At 40.1% G+C, this 17,313-nt stretch overlaps 1 long non-coding RNA gene across 2 annotated transcripts; it reads right to left on the bottom strand.

Moving 5' to 3' along the window:
- Positions 1-417: 417 nt before the first annotated feature.
- Positions 418-17,073, bottom strand: LOC118500281. Of its 2 annotated transcripts, none has more exons than XR_004902842.1 (8): positions 16,663-17,073; positions 9,831-9,968; positions 8,741-8,800; positions 8,322-8,437; positions 8,149-8,169; positions 6,397-6,443; positions 5,151-5,246; positions 418-463 (listed from the first exon to the last, which is right to left on the bottom strand). It is a non-coding gene; the product is annotated as an uncharacterized LOC118500281 (long non-coding RNA). The 2 variants fall into 2 exon arrangements; XR_004902841.1 differs by having other exon boundaries at positions 8,322-8,441.
- Positions 17,074-17,313: the final 240 nt, after the last annotated feature.

The following is a 17,313-nucleotide window of genomic DNA, read 5'->3' on the forward strand; positions in this document are numbered from 1 at the left end:
ATGTTATATCTATGCATATATATAACATATACATATATTTGCAGAGAGAGAGAGGAAGATATTAAATCATTTTCTTTATGACTTCTGAGATTTTGAGGTTTGGGTCTTGCTGTGAAAGGACTTTTTCCTTTTCAAATTATAAAATAAATTATTCCATGTTTTTTTCTAATAATTTTATGGTTTTATTTTTTAAAACTGTAAATGTTTGATTCTGACTTCCATTTCAGATTAGAATGTGGAGGATATGAAAACCCTTTGTTTGCATGGTAACACCAAGAAAAACCCAGACCTATAAACACCCTACTCTCTCAAGGGGCTAACATAGACAGGGACAAAGAAAGTCTTAATGAACTGAATTTTAGAGAATGAGTCCTTCACAGGTAAAGGGGAAGTCAGAACAGCCTCTACTCCTGGGAAGCATTTCTGGTCTTGGTATGGCGAAGCTGTCCTAGAGAGACTCTGCCTGGAGGAGGAGAAATAAGCTGAGCTAGAGAGCTGAACTGGAGTATGAAAATGTCCCAGCTACAAAAATAAATTGGCCCAAAAACTCTTACGTCCTCACCCCTACCTTCAAACTTTGACAAAAATATCATCGGTGAAGAAAGGGATAAAATGCAGAGCAAAATCTCAAAGACCCCTGCATTCCCACAGTGCTTGAATTACAGGGCTCTGTTGAGTTAAATCCAAAGCAAGTAAAATATATTTAAAACAAAATCCCATCAGCTCAAATGTTGATAATTTCAAAAAGACAGCAGTGGTGCGGGAATTTGAGGGTCGCTCTAAGCATAGGTCATCTCAATCTGATTAGAACTTCAGCCCAGAGCCAGTTTCACTGGATTCTAGAAGGAATCTGAATAATCATCTGTTCACCCTGTCAGACAGAAGGAAAGGGCCTGCATTTTCTGTGAAGTAAAATCTAAACATTATTATACTTCAATCGTCACTGTCTTTGTATACACTAAAAACTTCACTTTCCTAATACAGTAAAAAATATATGAGGCATGCAAACAAACAGGAGTCACTGACCAATAATCAAGAGAAAACAGTCAACATTGCAGATCTGCAGTTAATCCCAGTTACTGAAATTAGCGTCAAGACTTTAAAAATTATTATAAATACTTTTAAGAATTTACAAAAGGTAGCTCTGGCCAAGATGGAGGCATAGGTAGAAATGCTTTGCTTCCTCACACAACCAAAAGAAGGATAACAACCAATTTAAAAACAATAAATAACCAGAAGTACCAGAAAATCAAACTGCATGGAAGCCCAACAACCAAGGAGTTAATGAAACAGTCATCCAAACTGGTAGGAAGGGCAGAGACAGGCAGCCAGTGGGGGTGGGGAGAGGACACTGGCAAGGCAGTGGATAGCGCTGGCCAGGCAGGACTAGCTGAAAGGGAAATTCACCTCAAAACTTCTAGCTGTAAAGTACTGTGGGGATAGCGACGTTGGGAGAAACCCCCAGTCTCACAGGAGAGTTCATTGGAAAGTGAGGCTAGAGCTGAGCAGCAGCATTGTTCCTGCTGGGGCCCCTTCCCAACAGACAACACAACAACACAGCCATGAGGGCTGCCCAGCCCTGGCAAATACTTAAGACTCCACTGCCTTACTACATAACAGGTGCACCAAGAAGAAGAAATATGGCCCCAATGAAAGAACAGATCAAAACTCCAGAAAATGAGCTCAGCAGTAAGGAGATAGACAACCTATCTGATGCAGAGTTCAAAACACTGGTCATCGGGATGCCTACAGAATTGATTGAGCACAGCTGCAAAATGAAGGAAAAAAAGAAGGCTACACAAAATGAAATAAAGCAAAATATACAGGCAACCAACAGTGAGGGAAGCGAACCAGGACTCAAATCAATGGTTTGGAGCAAGAGGAAGAAATAAATATCCAACTGTAACGGAATGAAGAAACAAGAATCCAAAAAATGAGAAGCTTAGGCACCTCTGGGACAACTTTAAACATTCCAACATCTGAATCATAGTGGTGCCAGAAGGAGAAAAACAAGAGCAAGAAATTGAAAGCTTATTTGAACAAATAATGAAGGAAAACTTCCCCAATCTGGTGAAGGAAATAGACTTCCCAGAAGTCCAGGAAACCCAGAGAGTTCCAAAGAAAGTAGACACAAGGAGGAACACACCAAGGCACTCATAATTAAGTTACCCAAGATTAAAGATAAAGAGGGAATCTTAAAAGCAGCAAGAGAAAAGAAGACAATTACCTACAAAGGAAGTCCCATAAAACTATCAGCTGCTTTCTCCAAAGAAACCTAACTGTACTTGAACAATGATTAAAATTAAAAAAAAAAAAAAAAGAAAGAAAGAAAGAAACCTTAAGGCAAGAAGGGGCTTAAAAGAAGTATTCAAGCCCTGGCTGGCGAAGCTCAGTGGATTGAGCGCGGGCTGGGAACCAAAGTGTCCCATGTTCGATTCCCAGCCAGGGTACATTCCTGGGTTGCAGGCCAGAACCCCCAGCAACCGCACATTGATCTCTCTCTCTCTCTCTCTCCCTCCCTTCCCTCTCTAAAAATAAATAAATAAAATCTTTAAAAAGATAAAAAATAAATAAATAAAATAAAAGAGAAGTATTCAAAGTCATGAAAGGCAAGGACCTGCATCCAAGATTATTCTATCCAGCAAAGTTATCATTTAGAATGGAAGGGCAGATAAAGTGCTTCCTCAAGAAGGTCAATTTAAAGGAATTCAATATCACCAAGCTCTTACTATATGAAATGTGAAAGGGACTTATCTAAGAAATAGAAGATCAAAAATGAACAGTAAAATGACAACAAACTCATAACTATCAACAATTGAACCTAAAAAACAAAAACTAAGCAAACAACTAAAACAGGAACAGAATCACAGAAATAGAGATCACCTGAAAGGTTATCAGTGGGGAGGGGGTGAGGGAGAAGTGGGGGAAAGGCACAGGAACTAAGAGGCATAAAGGATAGGTACAAAATAGAGGTTAATCATAGTAAACAGAGAAGCCAAAGAACTTATATGTACAACCCGTGGACAGGAACTAAGGTTGGGGGGAATGTTGGAGGGTGAGGGGTTCAGGGGAGGGGGAGATGGGTAAGGGGGGATTGGGACAACTGTAATAACATAGCCAATAAAATATAATTTAATAAATAAATAAATAAAATCTTGGCTGAAAAGAAAAGAATTTATGAAACATGAATAGAATGGAAAGAGATAGAGTATTTCAGAAGAGAAAAGAGAACTCTAAAAAATAACAAAATGGAAATTCTGGGACTATGAAATGCAATGCCTAAAATAAAAAAAAATATTCACTGGATGACATTAACAGCAGTTTAAATCTTCAAAAGAACACATTAGTGAATTTTAATTTAGGCTGATAGAAATTATGAAGTTGAGTCAGAGATTAACAAGAGATTTTTTTCTGAATCTTTATGTGTGCTTCATTCAGATGCCAGCGATCTGAGAATACAGAGGGTATGTACCTAAAAACCATCTTAATATCTCAAAAGAGATTTTCTAAATGCAGTGTCAACAACAACAATGACAGACTTCTCATCAGAAATAATGCAAACCAGAAGACAATGAAATAATGTTAAAGTGCTGAAAGAAAAAACACCGTCAACCTACAATTCTATATATATAGTGAAACTGTCTTTCAGAGGTAGCAGATGGACAACCAGATTTAAAAGAAACAGTCACAAGTGTGACAATCATGAGTAGGGAGTGACAGATGTCTGATTCTGAGGGCACAAAGATATCTGGTCCCAAGAGCTCTTGTCATTAATGCTGGTACTGTGTCCTAACTGATATGAAGCCATTGTTGCTGGTTTTTTCTCTTGAATATTCAGTGACCGTGCAGTCACTGATGTAGTTTCCTGATTCTTTTTATTTCTTTCTTTTTAAAAAGATTTTATTTCTTTATTTTTAGAGAGAGGTGAATGGAGTGAGAAAGAGAGGGAGAAAAACATTGATGTGTAAGAGAAGCATCAATCAGCTGCCACTTGCACACCCCCAACTGGGGGCCTGGCCCACAACCCAGGCATGTGTTCTGACCTGGAATTGAACTGGTCACCTTTTGGTCACTGGCCAGAGCTCAGTTCTCTGAGCCACACCAACCAGGACTCCTTTTCTGTCATCCTCCCTCCCTCCCTTCCTTCCTTCTTTCCTTCCTGCCTTGCTTCCTTCCACCTTCCCACCCTCCCTTCCCCCTTTGCTTCCTCTTCCTCCCTCCCTCCCTGCTTCCTTCCTTTCTTTCTGTTTCTTTGGTTCACAGGCCAGCGTTAGGTCCACTGAGCCACGCCAGCTAGGGCATTTCTTTCTATTTCTTAATGACAAGTCATCGCTCAAAGTAAGAGAAAGTCTCTATTCTTTGCAATCTGAACGAAGCAATTAATATAATTCCTCACGACAAGAGGTTTCTCATCTAAGTTGTTGGTACCTGTCACAAACATTTTATATTAAAGTGCAGTTCTGGCTGGTGTGGCTCAGTGGATTGAGCACTGGCCTACAAACAAAAGGGTCACTGCTTCAATTCCCAGTCAGGGCACATGCCTGGGTTGTGGGCCAGGTCCCCAGTTGGAGTATATGAGAGGCAGCCACGCATTGATGTTTCTCTCCCTTTCTTTCTCCCTCCCTTTCCCTCTCTCTAAAAATAAATAAATAAAATCTTTAAAAAAAATAAAGTGCAGAGAAGAAGCCAGCATGTCAGAAAAAAAGAGCACAGGACTGCTTCCCAGGGTCCCAGACTTTCTCTAAGCAACTGTTACCTTATTACACATGAGGACTAATATCTTTCAATTAAAATTATGTAAATTTTCACAAACCCTCTTCAGAGAAAATGCAAAGAGAGAATGAAATACTACCCATTGATTTACAAAAAATCAAAGAGAACAGATTGTTGACTTTGATGAGACAGTCCAAATTTTTAATGAAGAAAGTAGACGAGTGTCTGGGGAAAAATCTACAGATAGCTCTCAGGAGAGGAGTGGTAAAGAGCTTTTCACTGGTTCGTGCAGCCTAAGCCAGAATGAGTTCATGAGAGCCTTTTCTAAATTACCATAATTATAATAAACTTTCCCTTGGCAGTGTCATTTAGCAATGTGTTTTATCTACAGCTTGTATTTAACAAATAGCAGTTTAGCTATGACTGGGAGAACTTACATTATCGGAAACATTACCCACCATCCTTCCCCCATGGTGGGATGTCCCCAGCTGTTTGTAGGGCAGTTCTTTCTAAAAGGTTGTTGGGCCTGGACTCTGTGTGAAGAGATGGTCCAAAAATGAACATCCTTCTTTTGGCTCTCAAACCTTCCATTTACAGACACTTGGAAGGGCTCCTTGGTAGTAAGTTAATAAAGGTGTTAGTGGGATGAATAAAATTTGGTATTCACAAACTACCATCAGCAGTTTCTACTGTTTTATTAAAGATTCTGGCTCAGAATTTTTCTAAAGAGCCTGACAGCTCTTCCAGTGCTTGCTCCTGTCGCACAGCCTCCCTCAGGGAGCGATCACTCTAGATGTGTCACTGCATCAGGAAGGTTTGGGCAATGAATAACAGAAACCTGACTCAAGTGGCGTCTGCATAACAAGGTGTTTGAAATTGGAGCTCTGTTTCTTTGAGTCCACCTTGGCTTTCCCCCTGTCTGCAACAGTTTTGTCCCCGGGCTAGCACCTCTCAAGGTTGCAGCTGGAGGAGGCATTTCCAGGCATTACAGTCTGACACAGCAGTGTTCACAAGCAGAGCTTTTGTCACTTGCCCCTTGACTAACACAATCATCAGTGAGAAGAATTGGACTTTCGCAGACAGTCTAAAGTCTGCCAGGTAAAGCTAGGGATGAGCTAGCCTCTCTTAATGCTATTGGCTATGTGGAGGAGAGTACATTCCTCAACAGTTTCCAGGCTCTGTTAGGAAGGAGGAAGGATGAATGAATATTAGGTGATGTGGGGGATTCTGCCTAAGTTATATTTTTTCAGTTCCTGGTATTGTTGCTTTTAACCACAAATTACAGTTTCTTTAGTTTCATTATTATTAATTTAGTTTGTCGGGAATTGTTTTGCTAAGGTGACAATGTGTGGTGATGCACAGTTAAATTTAAAGACATGTGGGCTCTGGTAACCAAGAATAAACTATTCACATCCCATTGCCAAAGCAGGTAATTCCATAACCCCCAACAACCCCAACTTGCTTCTCCAGAGACCACTGTTACTAGAGATTTTCCTATAAAAAGAGTAAAAAAAGTGAATTATGTGTGTGTTTGGGGGTATGTTTTTCTGCCTCAGTGGGCTCTGCTTGGAAAGTCTGAAAATCTCTGCTTTGGATAGCAATGTCCTGTTAGCTTTTCTCATTTCTCTTTTCCATGTTGATAGATGGAGATAGAGTCTGTCTCTTACTATCATATATGCTTACCTTTGTCTCAGGGCCTGGAGATCCACCTTCTCCTCAGTCTCTTCTATCTGGAATTGGCAGAAACCAAATCACTTTATTCAGGTGACCTTCTCTGCTTCTTTTATAAAGTAAAAAAGATCAAGGCACAGGAACTAAAAATACAACTATTCTGGCTGGAGTAATTCCAAGTTCATTACTACTGTCATTAGGTATTAAATTAAAAATATTGGCACTTACACTATACACACTACAAAGGTCAGACCTTCAGCACATCTCACTTAGATTAATCCAATTGCTTCTTATTTGATATCTTTGACTCTTCCAGTGCCTCTTGAACACTGTTCTGGATGGATCTTTCAAAATCACCAAGCTGGTCATGTCATTTTCTTTCCTAAAATCTTTAAAATTATTTTCACAGGTGCCTTATTCCATTCAGGTTGCTGTAACGGAATATCACCGGCTGGGTGGCATATCACAGCACATTTATTTCTCACAGTTCTGGAAGGTCCAAGATCAAGGGACCAGCAGATTCGGTGTCCAGGGAGGCTGTGTCCTGGTTTCTTGAATTCTTGGCACATGGCAAGATCATCCAGGAATGCTTAGGGTACATAGTGGATTCTTCTCTCAAAAGCCTTGGACACATTATTTAACCTCTTAGTGCCCCACTTTCCTTGTCTCTTAAGTTGGGAAAATAATGGGACCTGCATCATAGGGACAATGTAGGGGTTAAAAGAGTTAATAATGTTCAGCTCTTAGACCAGCTCCTAGTCCAGAATAAATGATCAGGAAGTGTTAGTTGTTATTACTATATTAATAACTCTTCAATTTGCTCCTGTCCTACAATTTACATGTTTTATTGGTAGCTTTTATCACATCTCATGTTAAGTATATGTTTACACATTTTTCTTCTCCACTGGCCTAAGTGCTCCTTGAGATTCATTCATCCTCAGATCCCAGAATCCAGTCCAGGGTGGGCAACTATTTGTGAATGGAGGAATACATGAACAGTCTTCCTGTGTATTAAACAATGTGATTTCTGCAAAATCCTCTCTCTATACCATTGATCAAATTTGAAGATTCCAAACTCTTTAATACTTTGGGGGCAAAGGTGGTTCTCTTTTATGTAATACTGTTTCTAACAGAATTACATGGAATGGCGATAATGCTACACAGACAAGAAAATTAAGTAATTTCTCTCGTAGATGAAAAACCATGTATTTTTATCTGCTTCCATTTCCATACAACGAGAATGATAATAGTGTCTAGAGATAATGTCATAGCGTTTTGGGGGGGTTAAATGGGTTAATGTGTGTAAAATGCTTAGGATAGCACTTAACACATACTACATGTTATGTTAGCTATTGATTCATCCTTAAATCCTATATCTTATTGTATCCTGTCATAGGAAATCATGGCTAGAAGTGTTTCAACCACTTGTGATGCAGAAGAGAAAACACAAATTTAGTTTTCGCTGTTATTGCTTTATTTCAGAGCTCAGTAATATGTGGGGACAGGATTCAGATGGTCATTGTTCCATCACCTGCTGCCCAAGAAATAAGCTGGGTCAACCCATGGAGTCTGGACGTGCGGCACTGGCTTGGCCCAATGGGCCTCCTCTGACCGGAGGGAAGCAGCCAAAAGAGGTGAGCCAGCACCTATCACAGATTCTGGTCGGTGACTGCCACTCGAACAATTTCTGAAGAATGAATAAAGAAAAGAATGAAGAATGGAAAAGTCACTGAAACTGTTTAATATGTTCGCTGTTTCACTCACCTGGTAGGAATGCCATCCCCCCTACACACCTGTTAGGAATGCCACACCCTCACAGATGCACCCAGAAATAATGTTTAATCTGGGCACCCTGCAGCTCACTCAAGTTAACAGGTAAAATTAACCATCATAGATATGTATAATTTTTTGTGTGTATATATCATATATATGTGTACCATATTTTTCAGACTTCTTTTCTGAAATAAATTGGACTATAGATATAATGTCAAATTCTTTTAGCTGAGTTTTCTGAAGTTAAGGTCTTTAATCCAGCAGCTTTGACTGTACAAACCTGGCTTTAAAAAAAAAGAAAAAGGCTTCCCTGTCATGTGGCACCATGAGCTGTTTTGTTAGTTAGAAAATGTAGCCTTTTAATCGGTATGTGGATTACTGGCCCCCAGAGTATAATAAATAGCCAAAGCCCCTCTCACCCTAGAAATGTTAGAACTCAGAAACGAGTATGGCCCTGCGGGTGAGACCAGATTGACTACAGGTCTGTGCTTTCCTTGGGTTTCACAAGAGGACCTGTGTTTCTTCTCCCACAGTCTACCCAGAGCAGGGATTTAACCCACAGCTGCTGCCCGCATTTGCTCACCTCTGATGACACACACCTGCCTGGCTGGCCTGCAAGCTGCAGAATAAACACACTTCTTCTCTGAGGGAAGAGAAAGATAATAAAAAGATGCGATGAACAGAAAGGGGAGTTCAACAAGTATAGAGCATTCGAATGAACATTCTTGATTCGGTGCTAACTCCACATGCCTTGTATTAATCAGGGTTCTCCAGGGAAATAGAACCAATAGGGGACAGATAGATAGATCCATATTTATGAAGAGATTTATTCTGAGGAATTGGCTTGTGTGATCATGGAAACTGAGAAGTCTCACAATCTGCTATCTGCAAGCTGGAGGCTCAGGAAAGACAGTGATATAGTTCCAGTTCGAGTCCAAACCCCTGAGAACCAGCAATGAGGGTGGAAGTCCTGGCCCAAGGGCAGCTCAGCAGGTAGGTAGGAAGCAAAAGGAGTGAACACCCTTCTACTTTTTTGGTTGGATAATGGATTGCACCAGGCCAATCCACTTTTGGGAAGGCAATCTTCTTTACTGAATCCACTGATTCAAATACTAATCTCATCCAGAAACACCCTCACAGATGCACCCAGAAATAATGTTTAATCTGGGCACCCTGCAGCTCACTCAAGTTAACAGGTAAAATTAACCATCATAGATATGTATAATTTTTTTGTGTGTATATATCATATATATGTGTACCGTATTTTTCAGACTATAAGATGCACCCCCCCCCTCAAATTTGGGAGGAATAATGGTTGTTAATGCTGCTGTTGAGTTCTGTTTACATTTACATTGGTGAAATATTATGCTATTTATGTTATTAAACATTTTACCACATTTTTTGCTTCAAAATTTTTTCCTATTTTTCTCCTCTAAAACCTAGGTTCTGAAAAATACAGTATACATATTTACAGACAAATATAATATATGCATGTATATGTTATTTTTACATGCAAATATAATATACATACATTATATACAAACACACACATATTTACATGAAAGATTCTTTAAAAAATATATAATCAGCTACTTAGCTTAATCAGTGTTACAATATTGTAACTACTTTAATATTTTTCACATCAAGAAGCTAACATGTCCAAAATCACATACCTAGTCAAGAGCGGACCCACACTTAGCTCTCAGATGTCCTGCCTCCCAGTCTAAATCACTTGCCACACTGGACTGTGGTTGCTCTCCTGTGTTCCTCAGCAATAACTAGCCCATGGAATCATTTGCATCTGAAAGAGCCTATATATAAGAACTCAAGCTCACTTTCAAAAGAAAAAGTAGAGTATCCATTAAGTACTAGATTTTTAGAGAACTCTCACAAGTTTAGACAAGGAGATGAGACACTGTTCCCCCAATCCCTTATCCTCATCTTGGGCACAAAGGAAGGCTAGATCCCTAAACTTCCTGTGCAGTTAGGTACAGACACTTGCAGATCTGCTATTCCCCACCACCAGGCTGGGTCATCCCACATCCTGTGCCCTTGTCCACAGCCTCCCTCTTCCCTGCCTGCGGGGCTGTGAGCAGAGGCTCTGAGGTGTGAAGACTGCACCAGGGATAGAGGTAAGATTTGAAGGGAAGCTACCCTGTCCAGGAAAGCCGCCTGGCCCACAAAGGAGTGTACATGAGCACAAAGGAAACTTAAATCTAGGTAAGCCACTGCAATTTCAGAGCTGACTATTACTGAAGTGTATCAAGCTCTGTCTGTGCCCCACCCCATTCCCTGGGTCTTCCCACAGGTCTCCTGAAGCTGCAGTCTGGGGCATCCTTACTCAGTGACCCAGGTCTCTCTACCTTAGGGCTTTCTTTGGCCATATGGGATTGCTTGTTCTGGGTTTGCAACAGGAGAGAATTGCTAGGAAGTTGAGTGCCTTCAGAAGCAAGCCTACCCAATAAGAGTGGTGTGTAGACGTCTCAGGTTTCTTGTCTTTTGGGGAGGCAGTTGCAAGGTATGGTCTCCATACTCTCTCACACAGGACTGAGCCCTAGGAGCCAACAGTGGCAACCCTCTCACTATTACAGATTGACTGCTTTCCTTTTCTTGCCATCTCACTTCCCCACTCCCTCACCATCTTCTGGGATCACTTCCCAAATAAAGTACTTATACCCAAATCCTTGCTTCAGAGCTCTGCTTTGGGTCAGGCCAAACTAATACAAGGCCACTAGCATAACTTCCTTTATAAAAGGAATAGAGTTGAGTGAGTAAAATATGTGTTCTCATATTTTTAGGATTATGAGTTCTATTTCTGCCTATGATTCCAGTGCATGAACCAGGCATTAGGGTAGTCTTACTTACCTGATACTTAAGCAAAGTGATAAGGAATAATTAACAATCCTGAAGTTTCATACAGTTGTTAAATATTATTTGTATTTTTGTAAGATTTTTTTTATTTATTTTTAGAGAGAGAGGAAGGGAGGGACAGAGGGAGAGAAATATCAATGTGTGGTTGCCTCTCTTGCACCCCCTACTGGGGACCTGGCCCACAACCCAGGCATGTGCCCTGACAGGGAATCAAACAGGTTAGATTCCCCTGGGAATCAAACCCTTTGGTTCACAGGCCAGCACTCAAGCCACTGAGACATACCAGCCAGGGATAAATACTATTTTTGAAGTAATTAGAAAATATATAGTTTGCAAAGTGTCTTCTGGTCACAAAAGCAAAACACTCCAGTGTATAAAATTTGGAAAATACATAAACACCTAAAGAGGAAAATAAAATGCCCTCCATTATCCCATGGTGGCTTATAAAATTTGGGTGCACAGCCTTTTGCTACTGTTTCCATGCATGTATATTTTAACAAAATAAGGTCATTTTGAATAAATAGTTTTGTAACTTGCTTTTCTCATGTATTGGAAAGCAGACATGTAGCCTTCCATGGTACCCCAGGTATTTCAGGAAATGGGTAAATGCCATCAGCCTGTGGGTACAAAGTGATAAATTATGCCAGTATCATATTTTAGTCCACCCCAGGCCCACTGAACACACTAAAATAAAAATGTGCAAAGATCAGGAAGAATTCAAATTTACTTAGCACTTTCCAGGAGATCACAGGTTTTTCTTTTTCCATTTTGTTATCTCTGGAGTCTAGAATAATGCTTGACACAACAAACTTTCAATAAAAAATCTCTTAAATAAAGAAAGGAATAAGCAAAGCATCTGACACCACCTTCCTGATTGGATTAAGACCACTGCAGTCAGTGTGAGGCAGCAGTCAGCATGGAAGTGCTTTATCAATGTCAGGCTTCTGGGCAGATTGCTTATTTCACTTTGCTTACTTTATTCTTTTATTCGTATGTCAGTCTCTCCATGTATCAACACCTGCTCTTCCATAACCACCCAACACCCCAGAGGAGGAGTCAGGTTTCCCACTGGCGGGACACAACTCATTCCTCCTATGAGGACTTTCCCTTTTCTACAATATCATCTCCTTGTAAATCATTCACACGAAGTTACATTTGTCAAGAAAAATGATTGAGAGCATTTTGCCATGCTATAAACAGAGATTTTTACCTCTGTTACCAATTTGCAATCTTCAATAATGTGGCTGCATGCCTGCCATCCTACAGGGGCTGTGGACAAAGAGCTTATGGTCCAAAGTGTTACTGAGATTTAATATCCTAAGATCATCAGAGGTGCTGAAAACAACCTCGGGCAAGTTCTGAGTCCTCCCCCTGTCCAGGCAAGATCTTCATGATCTATACTAACATTCCTGCCCCTGGGGGCCTTTAGAGCCCTGAGAGGTGTTGAAGTAGCCTGAGATGCTTGTCTCCATGGCCAGTCAGATGTCATTGTCACCATCCAGTTTTTGGTGATTTCAGATGTTGCCTGGCTGAGTAACATTGAAAATGCTACTCTGAGAGGTACTTTAGCTGTGTTTGAACTTTGAGCACAAGCAGGTGTCTGGGAAGCTGGCTGCCAGGTGCACTATGTCACACCAATGGTGCGCTTCAATCCCTTACCACCTCTCCGGGCAGAGGGAGACACAGACCCAGAGGCTTGCGGCCCTCATTCCAGACTTCCTGTGCTACAATGTGCTGTCCATTTTTAGATGATACCCTCAGTTTCCTTCCCTGAAAAACTTGCTCCACGGCAGAAACTTACAGTAGTAATCCATGGGAACAACAGAGGAGAACCATTTAGAAAAACATATCAGTGACCTTGTCAACAATGTCATCCGCATCACCTGCACCTTTGTATTTCCTAAAGCCATGAGCACAGTGGGCATCACAGAACCAGGAACACAGTGGATATCCATTCAAAGTGAATTAAGTTGAGCCAAAGAAGATAGGCCATCGATTGACATATCTTCATGGTTGGCTTTTTACTGTTTTTGAATAAATGTAGCCCACTATCACAGCCCTGAAGAAACAGAAGGAAATAGCAATTCCTCTCCTAGTTACAGAGAAAGGTGCTTAGTAATTAAACACATGAACTAATAGATATAGTCAGGTTTTATAGATATAGATATAGAATGTTTTATGCAGATCACTCATTGGCAGTGATTAGAATACAAATAGCCCCTGTTTTGAGTGCACCTACAGCCACAGCGTAAGTGCAAGAGAAGGCCTGGAATGAGACGGAACAGGAAGTTCGGTGGGCTGGGAAGCTTTCTCTGTTCATTGAGAAATGACTGTGCTCATTCATAAAGTAACATTTAAAGATTAGGAAAGATAGAGGAAAAGTCAATTTTTAATATGACATTTCATCAAAAATATTTTCACATTTACATCATAATTTGAGGTAAATAGCTAACATAAATGAAATGCCAGAAAATTACAAATGATCTCCAGTATAATAAAAAGTAGACTAATGTTTTTAAGTTATTTATGGTCTACTCTTCTGGAAAGAGTAAGGAGAAAAGGTCCATCTAAATATCTCAGTGAGAGAGTTTCGGGTGAGTGACTGCCAGTGGCATGCAATGCATAGTACGTGAGCACAGAGCAACACGGAAGTGCCCCTGAATTCTCCCAGTTTACCAGCTTCTGGGCTAGGTCTCTCAGCTAAGGGTCAGGAGGATCAGAGTGGAGATTCTGTCTTTACACGGGGAAGGCTAGGACTTTAAAATAAGCAATCAACCTCTTTGCCTAAAAGTTACCCAGGAGAAAGAAAACACTATCTTCATGTGCCCTCTAAGTTTCACAGATTCTGGTTTAGGAGAGAGGAGAGCTGGGCTGATCCTTCAATAAACATTTACTCGGCAGTCCTTAGGTGCCTGGAGCTACAGGAAGCCCCGTGTCACAGAACTGAGAAAAGGGTCCACAGTTCAGAGTGAGACTGACAAGTAAATGACCCAAAAGCTCCACATGGCAGTAAGTGGCAGAGAGGTAAATACGGGGTAATCTAGTAGCTTATGGTTTGGGGTTTTTTTCACAGAAATTAGTTTAGGAGAAGCTACCACCATGCAGGGGAGGACAAATAGAACGTGGGGTGGGGTAGGGGTGAGTGTTGCCTATTTAGAACAATTTCCAGGTAGAGGGTGCTCTAAGACTGGATGCCCTTCCACCTTATGTACAGCTTTGGGCACATTTTAGCACCCTCCTGGATAAAATAAGTTGGATGAATAAAATAATCACCTTTAGATATTAATTTATGAAAAATTCTAATATATTCCTCATGTCTCTCCTTTTAACAACTAATTCATTAGATTGGTCTTGCTTTTCCAGCATTGAATATGTGATCATTTGCAGTATTTACTTTAAAATTTAAAGTTAGAATTGACAAGGGAAGACTTAGTGGGAGGGGTTGGGAATTAAGTGCAGATGTAAAACAATAAAAAATTATGAAGTTATCAGAGTATAGAGTATGTTGTTTATGTAAGGACATTACATTTTAAAACCTTGCTTAACTTCATACCACCAGGGCATCTTGTCATAATCAGCCAAAATGTTGGTAAAGCGACTCTGGGGAAATGTGTAATACAAATTCCAAGGATGTTCTGATACAAATTAGAAAATTTTACACAATGCATTATCTGTTGGGAATGGATTGTTTTGTGCTTCAATGTTTTGCAAGTTACAGCCTTGACTTGAAAAAAAATCTTGAAAAATATATCAAAGATGTAGCAAAAAAGAGGTGAAAATTGCTGAAGTTGAAACTGTGTTGTAAGGCTGTGTTGGGGAACATGGGGCTAATTTGTCCTATTTCTTTCCTCAATGTCTCATTTTTACTTTTTAAACCTCCTCTTTCCATTTCCCATTGCAAGCCTTTTTGGAGGCAGAGGCAACAAAAGGAGAAGAGTAGGACATGTCGAAAAAGAGACTAGAGAGGGTGGATGGCGAAACAGAAGTGTGTAGAAGAGAGTTGAGGAAGAGGGCAATTTAGAAAAGGAAGGAGGGGATTAGGACTATCATTGGAATACCAAAATACTGAAAAGAAGACTACAAATAATTTGGGTTTTGTCTTTTTAATATGTGTTTTTGCTTAAGAGTAGAGCAAAGGCACCAATATGAGTGCCAGGAATAGAGTCGATATGCTCCCACAGCTGAGTTGTATCAGATGACATGTGTATTCTTGGGCCCTGAAGTGTTTTTACAGAAGGGTGTGTGATGATCTCCACGGTACCATCACAGTTAAAAATCTGCATTGGGCTTCGGTCCCTTGGCAAAGCGCAGAGCTCTTCACTCTTTCCCACATAAATGGGAAATATATTTCTTTTTCACCTGAGCGCTCTGGAGCAGAGAGGGTAGAGGGGATTTGCTGAGCTTCAAACATCTCTTCAATGTGCACACTTTGTATTCCTGCTTCCATTGAACAGCATTCTAAAATCTTTTTCAGAACTCTCCTCCTTTTTAATGGGAGATAAACATTATTTTTTTTCCTCACTTAACCTTGACCTGCTGCAAGCTTGTTCAGCAAAAGTGTTAAGTTTCAGTAAGTGAATGAAAAACACTTGAAACTCCTGAATGTGCACTCCAGTGCTCTGTATGACTTCCTGATCTTTATTTTGAAGGAGTTTCCTTGCCTAAAGCTCTTCATCGAGTACCCAGGAAACTAGGAGATACTATAAATTTAGACCACATTATTCCCGGAAGGTCAAATTCTTACCCTTGATCCCCTGCAAAGAGATGTTATAGATATGAATCATTCTTATCATTATCCCATGTGGCAAAAGGTGTACCAGAGCAAGCATATTGCAGTTAAATAGCTTTTCATCTATGGTTATTTATCATCACATTAATATATTTGGTTTTAGACTTTTTTCATTCAAGTCATTTTTATCATTTACCCCATCTATGACTCTTATTTTCTTATCCAATTGCAGTAGAGATTTTAACAAAATAGTTCAGGCATTCAAAAAGATAGAGAGAGTAATATAATAAACACTGCTAACTCACCACTGAATTCAAAAATGAAGACATTTTACAAATCAAAGCCCCTGCATTCCCCTTATAGATCCATCTTTGACCAAATACCACTCTCCTCAGTTTGCTGTTTATCATTTTCTTCACAATTTTTGTATTTATAAATGGATATTTGTTAGAATAAAGATAAAACTTCTATAGCAACAAAACCTCAAAATATAGCAGCTTACATAAAATAGAAATGTATTTCCACTACAATAGTCCTTGAGATACCTTCCATTTTTTTCATGGTACTCCCTATTGCATTATTCTTGTTTGCATGGTTAAAGATGAACAGATTTTCATTCCTATTCTCAAAGGAGACAATCATTTACCTGGCTTCCTGTCCCCTTCCAGAGTAACCACTGCTCTCACAACTATTTTCCCCTCAGTCCAACTGCCTTGTACTTTGCTGTTTCTAGAGAGCAATACTCACACCCAGCCCTTATTATTTTAAGCCTCTTCTGCTTGTCTCTGTAGAGAAAGAGAAGTGGGCATCTAAAATGACAAATGTGGAGCAGCTACAAGTGCTCCAAAACCTCACAAAATTATTTAGGTTGGCTTTGAGTTTCAGGAAGCAAAAAACATTCTTACCTTTTCCAGTGACCTTGTTTTACTTGTTATTTTACTTTTTAAGAATGCTGGTTGTGAATAACAACATTGATTTCATATTCCCACTGACGGTGTCTAATCCCACAACTTGAAAGTGCTGGTCTACCAGCTCCTGACTCTCTTAAATGACACCTAAAGCTGTCATGTCTTCCTAATTCCTTCATGCTCAAAGATTGCTGTCATTGCTGAAACTATCTCCACTGGACCATCGGCCTTTCCTCCAAGAACATCCCTTTCCAGCTCTAGACTTGGAGAACCGTTTGGCAAATGAGTAGTAAGTGGGACACAGCAGGGCAGCTAAGCATGCCTTAGGCCATGTAGATTAGTTTAAACCTCAAGGGAATACCAGGCCACTTTATTTCATGTGGGAGGAACTACTCCAAAGATAAAAAGTAATCTCACTACACCTTATCATATGAACAACAAGAATTTGAGTGATATCTGACTGAGACTGGGGAGAACATCTGTGATCATTGAACTACATCTTATCATGGACTTTGGGTGCCATGCTCTATCCTAGACAATTAAGCACCCCAGAAAAGTGCTTAGATAGCAAATTCCCCAAACCCAACTAATTTGCTGCTGTTTAGTACCCTGAGAACACATGTCAGAGTCACCTGCATGACCCTTGCT

The sequence above is a fragment of the Phyllostomus discolor genome, chromosome 1 (genome assembly GCF_004126475.2).
Source record: "Phyllostomus discolor isolate MPI-MPIP mPhyDis1 chromosome 1, mPhyDis1.pri.v3, whole genome shotgun sequence".
Classification (NCBI taxonomy): Eukaryota; Metazoa; Chordata; class Mammalia; order Chiroptera; family Phyllostomidae; genus Phyllostomus; species Phyllostomus discolor.